This window comes from Echiichthys vipera (assembly GCF_963691815.1).
Source record: "Echiichthys vipera genome assembly, chromosome: 9".
Classification (NCBI taxonomy): domain Eukaryota; kingdom Metazoa; phylum Chordata; class Actinopteri; order Perciformes; family Trachinidae; genus Echiichthys; species Echiichthys vipera.
Window position 1 is genome coordinate 4926282 of NC_139834.1, and position 10417 is coordinate 4936698.

Sequence of the window (10417 nt, forward strand, 5' to 3'; positions counted from 1 at the left end):
TTTGGATGCCTAACTCTTATATTCTGGGTGCAAAGGTCCAATCAAATCTTGTTCACAGCAAAGAGACATCTTTTTGCCTTCAAAACTAACCAAGGGTAGTTTATTTTCTTTGGAAAATGCCAGATATTTACCACATTTTGTCCATTTCCCAGAATGCCAATAAGAATGTTGCAGTGCATTCTGGTCGATTAAAGAGTGCAGAGTTGGTTTTCTGGCCTTTCCCACGACTGATTCCTCCCACTTTGACACACATCTGCTATGACTTAATGATTTAACTGCTGAAACATTTTCTCTTATCAAATACAACTTGTTCACAATTGTTAACTGTTAACTGTTAAGTACTTTTGAAACATTCCTTTATAAGAGTGTTTGTACACCTGGAGTTATTGGTGTAATTATATTGCAGAGGGTTGAGTTTATGCTGTAATAGAATCATTTGTGTGAGCTCACAGTGTAAATAAATATTGACTTTCATACACTTCAATTGTCTGTTTTGTAATGGCCATTAGAAAACTTTAGGTGACGATTTCCTCCTTAGCTTTGTAAAATGAAAATGACTTCCCTGTGATTAAGCATTAATCAAACACATCTGTGACGTGTTCTTACCTTTACAGTATATATCTGATGACGTCAACATTTCACCTCCTCAGTGTGCTGTGTGAGTGTGTGTGTGTGTGTGTGTGTGTGTGTGTGTGTGTGTGTGTGTGTGTGTGTGTGTGTGTGTATGTAATATGCATGTATGTGGTTTGTTTGTTTCCCAGCCGGGTGCCAACATTCCTGCCTGGCGTCCACACCAGGAGACAGGAAGTCAGGAACAAGGTAATTAAGAAGTCATCATCCTGTGAAGGAGAATGAGGCCTTCGGTCCTGTGTGGCACAGGCTGGGCACGCGTCCAGTCATTCTCTGCCCTGCGGGAACGCCAACGCGTGGTGAGCCGGAGAAGAAGAGTCGGGCAGAGACAAGAGACACCAGTGAGGAATTTACAATTAATTCAACCCATGACTAACAGCTACTGATGTCAATAACAGATGTTAGTATTCATACTTAATATTCAATATAGGGCCTGACCGATATAGAATTTGTAAGACCAATACCCATGTTAGAGGAGGAACTTCACTGTTTACCGATATGGTGGCCAATATAAAAAAATATATTTGCTTGAATGAAACTAGATATTTCTATGTGGATTCTGCACTGATATGACTCTGCAAAGGTACTTAAAAGGCTGCTTTCCTAAACAAATGACTTGTTAACTCACGTATTTAACATTATTCTACATTATACTGTATATACAATGTATCACATTGTCAACCAATTCTAAATAAATAGAGAAAACGAAGAATAACTGATCTGAGTCACCAGTCAGACAGTTTGTGGCTAAATTCTATTCTATTATATTCTTGTCCTACACATATAAATGATGGTGTAATGTTTAGAGTTAATTTAATCGTGTTTAACTAAAGTCTAACTTCTTATCTTTGTACCCAAATATTGTTTTAACGGCCTAATTTATCTTTATGTTTACAACATAGACTATATAATAAATGGACGTAGCCTCTCCGTCGGGGCCCATTCTCTCCTTTGATCCAATCATATTCGCTTCTGAGAGCTGCCATCTTGTCAGACTTTGACTCTTCCTCATTTCCTCTTACCAAAAAAGGGCATTGAGAAACGTCCGTCTGTCTGACATTTACAGAATTAGCCACTTTAGCTCACATTGGCCCTAATTTATCAAACGAACGTACGGCAGAAAAACGTGTGTACGACTATTTCCCGACAAACTTCGGCATTTATCAATTTGGACGTTAGCGGGAGCTACGATCAAATCTCACGTCAGGTCTGAGATCGTATACGCACATATCAGCCTGTGGATTTGGGTGCAGCACAGCAAAATCTGTCTGAAAATAATGAACAAACCTCAGCTGTCATTAAGCATAAGCAGTCACATATTAAGAACAGATCAAAAGGGATTCTGAAAACGAATTTAAAAAAAAAATTGTGGTTGGAGCAATTGATTGTACTCATGCGCGTCTGAAGGCACCATCCATGAATTATTACGCATTCATCAATCGCCAAAACTACCACTCAATAAATGTACAGGTGATTTGTGATGCCAAGCTATTGCTTTTAAACGTGGTGGCCAGGGGACACACACGATTCTTTTATATTTCAAAACAGCTCAGCTCCAGCCCCACGCGACCCCAACAGGGACAAGCTGTTGAAGATGAATATATGAATGAATGTGTTGGCGCGCGGCTGCAGCAAGGCGCACTGCAGAGCCAAAGCCATCTCCACGGTTAGTGGCTACCCTCGATAAATTGCATTAAATCAAACAAACAACAAATATTTAAGGGCGTAACATGTTAATGATGATCGAATTCAGCCGCCGCATTTATCAAGGCCCGCTCATTCGTACGCTGAGATTGGTCAGATACGAATGTTTCATAAATCACACGTGGGTCCTGTTTATCAAGATTGATAAATGAGGGCCATTAACTCCACTGCCTGGAAGCTAGGATAACAGAACATGTGACTAGATAAACAAGAGTGGGAGTCCCGTGTCTATAGCGGAGATTACACCTGCTCCGGGAGTGAAGTGCAGGCAGCGTTTATGATCTATGATTTAAACTGATATTCAACACAGTACCATGCTCATAGACCAGGGATGTCAAACTGATCCAGTAAAGGGCCGCTGTGGCTGGACCAGGTGTGTTCTTGCTTGGTTGGAATGAAAACCTGCAGCCACAGCGGCCCTTTACTGGATCAGTTTAACACATGTGCCATAGACTGTTAAACACCGACTCTCACGGCCTGAATCTTCCCGCTGCTCCAGATTAGCATCTAGTGTATGTGTCATAGAAAGCAGGCTTTATTGCAAGTCATGGTGCAAGTGCGGCTAACTAATTAGCATAACAAAGCTAACATTAACATGGTGTGTTCCTAAACCATCTGTTTGTACAGTTGATTGAAGAGCAAACCATCTTGTTACTTATGGAAACACCACCAGATGAAATGACCACAGTCCAGGTGGAGATGACGGAGTTAGAATGAAAATCTTCCTTTAAGACTTTCCTTTAATCTTTGCTATCATGTGATGTATTCGAGAGTTTTACCTCTTTTTACCTCTTTTCTTTTCTTCTCTGTGGTGAAACTGCTACCAGCTCACACATCCACTGGTTTAATCTTGAAAAGTGTGTTTTATTTTATTGGCTTATGATATGTTTTTTATTTAAATTTCCATCAAAATACATACATTTATTTTCAGTGCACAGTCTTTAAATCTTAACACGATATTGTAAAACTTGAGTGCATTCAGGTCGACACGACAGGTTTCTGTCCGTCAAATGAATCTGTCAAGAGTCTAACTTTTGGATTGAATATTTCAGACGTTCTCTGCCTCTCAGTCCGTCTCTCTCTGTCCTTCTCACTCTCCATCCAATTTTTCTTCATTGTAAAATGATTTGTCCTTTTGAATGAATGAAGCCTTTTACAGTGTTTGCGTGAGTGTGTGCGATTTCCTCTTGGACAGGTCACAGCAGGACTGAAGTCTGCTGCTGAGCCGTGAGTGTGTGTCTCGCCTGATGTGTGTGTGTGTGTTCCAAGTGTTTTATGATGTGTGTGTGGGGTGTGTGGGAAGGCATTGGCAGTCCCACTCCCACACACTTCCCTCTCACACCCCCTTCCCCTCATATATGGCTATGTAGTCTACTCTCTCTTTTTCTCTTATACACACACACATACACACACACAGACACACACAGACACACAGCTCATGAAGTCATACGGCACATCTGCGTTTTTTGTTCTTATTTTCCTACATTTACTTTAAAGTTTCTCACTTTAAAAAGCTCTTTCAGTATAATTTCCTGCGTTTTAATTTAAGCCTGTAAGGTCACGGAAACAAGCTCCAACTGTTGACTGAGGCCTCCTGGTTCACGTCCTTCACTGCTCTATATGAGCGTCACACTACTTCCTGCTTTAGCATTGGAAATTACATTGGACGTAAATCCAGTCCTGCAAATCGGTCCAGAATAGACGTTATTCCGAGGAGACTGATGAGAGGAAAAGGGCAACTGATGATGGAAAACGGTATTAAAATAAGCACAATTTGAACCTATCTTATAATTTTCTAAAAAAAATTAAAAACTGGCAACAAGTAAGTAAATGATGTCAACATTTGGTAGAAAAATTAAAGTATGAAAAGTTCCAAAGAATCATGTTTATGTTAAAGTTGTACCCCATTAGATTTGAGATCCCTTGTTTCTAGCGGCCTCAGTGGCGGTAAGATGTAACTGCAGGTGAGCCTGTTCTTTCAGAGCATCTTGTCACGTTCATGGTCACTATGTGTGTTGACAATTGTATTTATTTATTTTTTTGCTCTTTTGTAAACTTTATTGAATCACATTCACCTCTCTATTTCCATTTATGTTACCCTCTCTTCTGCCCTTACTACAAGCCTGACTCAGAAGCTGAAATTTCCGCTTTCCAATACAAGTGAATGCAGCATAACCGCTAGTGACGATCTGGGCCGACAGACCAACCGCTGACCAACCGTCAGCAACTTATAGAGAGGGAATGTTTCCACAGACACGGATATTGGAATACTAATAAAGGCAACAGGAGCTTTCATTTGTGGGTCACATGATCAATCCCCATTGTTTTAACTAAGATAGAAACTTAAAAAGCAATTAAACAGATTCAAATCTTACGGAGTAAAATTTGGTAAACTTACTATATTATTTATTACCCTCCTTTTGTTTAGTTGTCCGTCTTGTGCTTGTGTCTTCATGTGTCATGTATTGTGTGTGTGTTTGTGTGTGTGTGTGTGTGTTGCTCCTCCGGGATTGAAGACAGAAGAATAGCAGCAGTTCTGCAGTGGTGTGAAACTGAGAAAGTGTTTGCTCCCTGCTTCTTCTTCCTGTCCCTGTGTCCTCCACACATCCACCCTCACTTCCTCTCAATAGGACTCATGGGAGTTTTAAATGTCTGTGCATCTGTCCGCCAGTCAGTCTGTCTCTGCTCTTTTTTGAACAGAGGATCAGCACTTTGGGATATACTCCTTTGTGCTTTCTTGCCCAGAGTTAAATGAGAATATCAATGTGGCTCTGTGTTATCGTCAGGCACATCACATTCTTACTCCTAACTCCTTGACATCACGTTTCTAACACTTTCGGTACGCCTGAATGTACAGCGTTAGGTTTAGCAGACAATAAGCTACTTGGTTGAGTTTAGGAAAAGATTTTGGTTTACGTAACTTACGTATGTAACATTAATGAAGTATATTAAGTATGTAATATTAGTTAAAATACATCAATTTTGACTTTTGGTTTCACATGGGAAAGATCAGCAGCCACAAACTCCGGTGTTTGTTTGACTCATCCATCCACCCACAACTCCTCCCTATGAGGACAACTACTGGCCAAAATAAGTGTTTGTTATGTAACTTCAGTTAACTAAGTCAACTAGGGGCAGTCTTAGAGGCATGTGCAAAACTGACGCTACGGTAGAACTCTGATTCTCATCCCGAACCTGAGTGGGCTGTAATTTCTCAAAATGTGAGGAAGAAGTGGTTACCATTTAAGTTATGCTCCATAAGATTTCCATCTATGTAATTGCCTTTTAAGTTAATATCTATCACAAAGTGAGTGAAAGCACTTGTTGCCTTTTTGCTGAGTATGAAGGGCCTATACATGCAATTAGGGAGAGATGTTAGAGCGAGGGGGCTGCCAGTGACCAGCGCCCCGAGCAGTTGGGGGTTCGGTGCCTTGCTCAACAGCACCTCGGCAGTGCCCAGGAGATGAACTGCCACCTCTCCAGCCACCAGTCCACGCTCCATACATGGTCCTCACGGGGACTTGAACCAGCGACCCTATGGTTCCCAGCCAAGTCACCTATGGACTGAGTTACTGCCGCCCCATTCACATATCTGTGCGTCTGTGGAGACATTCCCTCTCTAGATGTAAATAATCTGCCATGTTAGTAACTCTGCTGACAGACTTTGGTCTGTCGTCCCAGATGTCACAAACAGCAATGCTGCGTTCACTTGTAATCGGAAATTCCAAGTTGTAAGTCAGGCTTGTAGTAAGGGCAGAAGTGTAATAGGAACGCGTGTGTGTGTGTGTGTGTGTGTGTGTGTGTGTGTGTGTGTGTGTGTGTGTGTGTGTGTGTGTGTGTGGATTTAAGAGGGGAACATATAGGGGATGTGATGTGCTGGAAGCAGAGAGGTGAATGTGTTTCAGTAAGGTTTACAACAGATCAAGTTGATCAAGTCAACACACAGTGACTTTGAACGTGACAAGATGGAGGCTCTGATAGGAACAGGCTTGGTTGCTGTAATAACATCTTACTGCTTACTCACTCTTACTACCCACTAAAAACAACGTATCTCAAATCTTACGTACACCTTTAAGTTAAAGTGGAATTCCAGTGTAAATCATCCAAGGGTCTTCTTAGGTAAATTCCGTCATCAAATAAGCCATTTGGTAATCCACTTGAATGGACTTTACTATGAGAGGAGCTGTTACCAGTAGGTAAGTCTTTGAAACATTCTTTTAGTAAATTAATGTGTAGGGACTCTTCTCATGCTACTGCAGAGGTTTGGTGTTGTTTTGAGCAGTATTAGTTGTTAAAAAATGCCTTCAACTTGCCGCCCCGAGCTAATCCTTGTTAGCCGTGACAGGCTGTTAGAGTCTCTCCAGAAAATCTACGTTAGTAGTTCATACACGAAAAGAATTGTCTCGATGGCTTATTTGATGAGTGTGTTTGCCTAAGAAGAGCCTGGGATGATTTTACACAGGAATTTCACTTAAAGGAAACAAAACGTGAAAGGGTTAGGCATCAAAACGACTTGGTTAGGATTACAAATAAGGTTGTGATCATAGACTGTAAAAATGACCGGACGGAGCGGCCGGGTCTGAAGAAGGAAACCAACGCGGAAGTGCCAGTGGCCGGCAGGGGGCGATATGTGGGTTGCAGAAGACATCCGGTTGCATTCAAGTCAATGGTGAAAATGATCAACTTCTAACTTGCTCAATGGCTACAGTAAGCCAGTTACAGAGGTTTGTATTCTCTCTATCGTTAGTTTGATGCCTTTAACAATACTCACTGGTGTTCATTTTTTCAAATTTGGTCCCAGTTTGAGTGAAATAGACGATAAAGCAGGGGATGCATTGGGGGCATGGCTTATTTGTGATTGACAGGTGTCTGAGATCTTGACTCTCAAACTAACGTTCCATCAGCCGTGGAAACCTGCAGCCGTGATGTTGTTCTTCGGTGTTCGCAGTTTGTTTTAAGTTTAACCGGTTGAACTAAAGACACTCCAGGCAGTCGGCTGTTCAGTTTATCCGGTAAGTAACGTTACATATTATTTAAGCCTTAACTCTCGCTAACCAAACTTAGCATGTCAGCTAATGTCACAGTTAACATGAATGCACGTTGTTCACCTAGCTAGCGCTAATGTTAACCTGATATAAGCTTCATCATTAATGTGCTAATAGCTGCTTTTTGTGGGTAACTCTTGCATAGTTTTGCTATTTCTCTGTGAGTATGCGGTGTTGTTAATGTTTTGCAAATAAAAATGAGCCTGTATAGCTGAATCTGTCACATTTTTATGATGTACTCAAGTGCTTAAACAAATGTATATGAATTTTCACGTCTTAAATAAACATGAACAAGTTCAGTTTAATAGCAGGCGCATATTTTATACAGTTTATTTGCACATCATTTTGTGATAAGCTTTAGCTCCTGCCTATTCCCTTTTTTCAGACCTTATACATTTATTTTTTTGTGTTTGTCATGAAATGTCTTTGTCTGAAATGTCTGAAAATAAACTGAACTGAACTGATTTGCAACTGTCATAAACAATCCTCATATTCATTGCAGATGTATATGGCAGATGTGGTCACATGTTAGTGGGAAAAACCTAATGTAAATAACACGTTAAACTGTAAAGAAGAGCCTGAAAGCACAACAGTAAACATGTTTTTTCAAACAGAGTTCCTTCAGGTGATGGTGGCAGGCTGATCCAGTGGTTGGTGAACAGCTGGACCCATCAGAACCGTCACTTCTGTGCAGTACACACTCTGAGGAGGATCAGTTCTTCTTACACAAGAAGGTAGACAGATGCTTTATGATGCACTGATCACACAGTAAATGGATCAATACTTAGTGGTGAACGTAAAAACTAACATCTAGTAACGTTTGAGATATGTCTTTATTTTATATGATATAATATTTTATTGATTGGATGTTGTTTGTCTTTTTGCTATATGTGTAATGGGTCTCCACACAGAGGAAAGTGAGTGACCGGTGCCAACAGAAGGAAGAGCTCATCTGTGGAGGGGCAGATTTGGTGTCAGTCATCTGGTTGTAGAGAAGGGCGACTGCATGGACAACATTTTTAGTTCTCAAATGTGTGGTGATGATGAATGGATGGTCATTTATACGTGATTCTACGACACAGGGTTGCACAATGAAATGCTAGTTGTATTCACTTTATGCTACACCAGAGAAAATATTTTTATTTTGAAGGAGGATCATCACCAAATCACTAATGCTCTGTTAATGTTGTAAAGTCTTTAAATCACCCACTGCAGTTTTTCCAATTTATTTATTATTCTCTGTCCTTAATGTGCACAATACTTTTATTCTTATCTACGGTTATTGTAATTGAAAAATGTAATAAATGATGATCCTAGTTTTCATTTTACAGTACTGAGTGTATTAACATGAACTACAGAATACTCTTGCTTGGTTAATCACAAGACACATTTCTATAATGTTGATTACAGCTAAAATACTATATAAAGAGCATTGTAACTGATTACATGTTGTGGCAAAGACTTGTATCAATGTGTTCTTGTCTGATTACACCGTACATGTGGCTAATGTTAAAATTCATACCAGATCTGCACCATAAAAACATCAACAAACTTTTAGCAAGACCTTCATAAGAACTTTTATTGCACATTAAAATCTGAATTAATTTCGACAATTATATTATCCATGTAAACCCTGTAAAGATAATACTTAAATGTGTACAGAACAATGTAATAGATAATAATTAATTCAGTGCAAAATCTACATTCAAGTGTATCTATGTAAAATACATACAGTAAATACAAAATGCAGCATGTCAGCTCCTTCAATGCCAAGGCTGTTCCCCTGTTCTCTGTAGTTCTCTGTCAGCCCATCACCGGACATGGTCTCCTATAATCCACACACTGGCTGGATGGACAGAAAAAACTGTAATGGAGACAAATGGATCATATTGTAGGCTGTAGTGGAAAAGCTTTAGTTATAAAAATAAATAAATAAACATTTGCTGTACTGTTTTACATTAAATAGCAATAGAAAAGTAACTTATTACTCACATAGAGCGGGTTTACATGCCATGGTGACTGTCACATGCTGTTTTTATTCCTGAAACAGAAAAGATTAATATCAATGGCTTATTAGTTAGTTACTTTATATTAGAGTAGTCAGACTGTATTCTGTGGTGTAAACTAGTTAAATAAGCTAATTTCATCTGCTGATATCCTGAGTCTTGAACAAACACAGAACAAACAAATCTTGAACAAGATTATATTAATGTTAAATAATGCTGTTATCGTTTCACGTTATCTACCATCAAGTAACGACAGTGACAGCTTACACAGTGTAACTTCAGCTACAAAAACAATTATTTTTAACAAATGTAGTACTACTACAGTAATGAAGGTTGAGTTAGCTGTCCATCTTACCCCCGATGATCCAAGCTAATGTTGTTGGCAGCAGTGGCGGCTCAGATACGTATGGTTGCTGATGGAAGTGGGCGGACACATGGACCCCTCGTGACGTCCAACCCAGGAACCAATCGATGCCCCCTCGTCCCCCCAAGCTCCTCCCTTTCCTGTCCACGGTTGCAAAACTTAAAGATGGCTGCGCTGTGCGACATAGAAAAAATAAGATGGCAGCGTCCGGGCTGTTTCTTTTCAGAGGTTCGCAAATCTATGAGTGACGTCACTGTAGCGTATGTCTATGGTTGTGATTTGGCTTAGTACTTTTGGGACAGGAACTAAAGTCCCCGGGGTAAACGTTCTGTGTGGGGTTTTTTTTTTATCAACATAATCAAAACTTTTAGAAAGAGATCCCACTGTGACACCTTAAGTATCATAAACAATAAACAACAACAGTCTCTGCACATGGAAAGTATCTGACTGTTTCCAAGGTCAATAGTGAACTTTCAGTCCCTCAATCCCGAGTTCTATTCAACCGTAGTTTTCCTTTGTGCTGCTGTGTACATTTCTTCTGTGGTCAAATTAAACATGCAATGCAACAAGTTGACATCCAGCAGGTCAAAAGAGGTTTTTTAATAAATGAGTGTCACTTTCCATCAACACAGTCATGAAGTAACAGGCTTTGTCCCTCTTTCAGCATG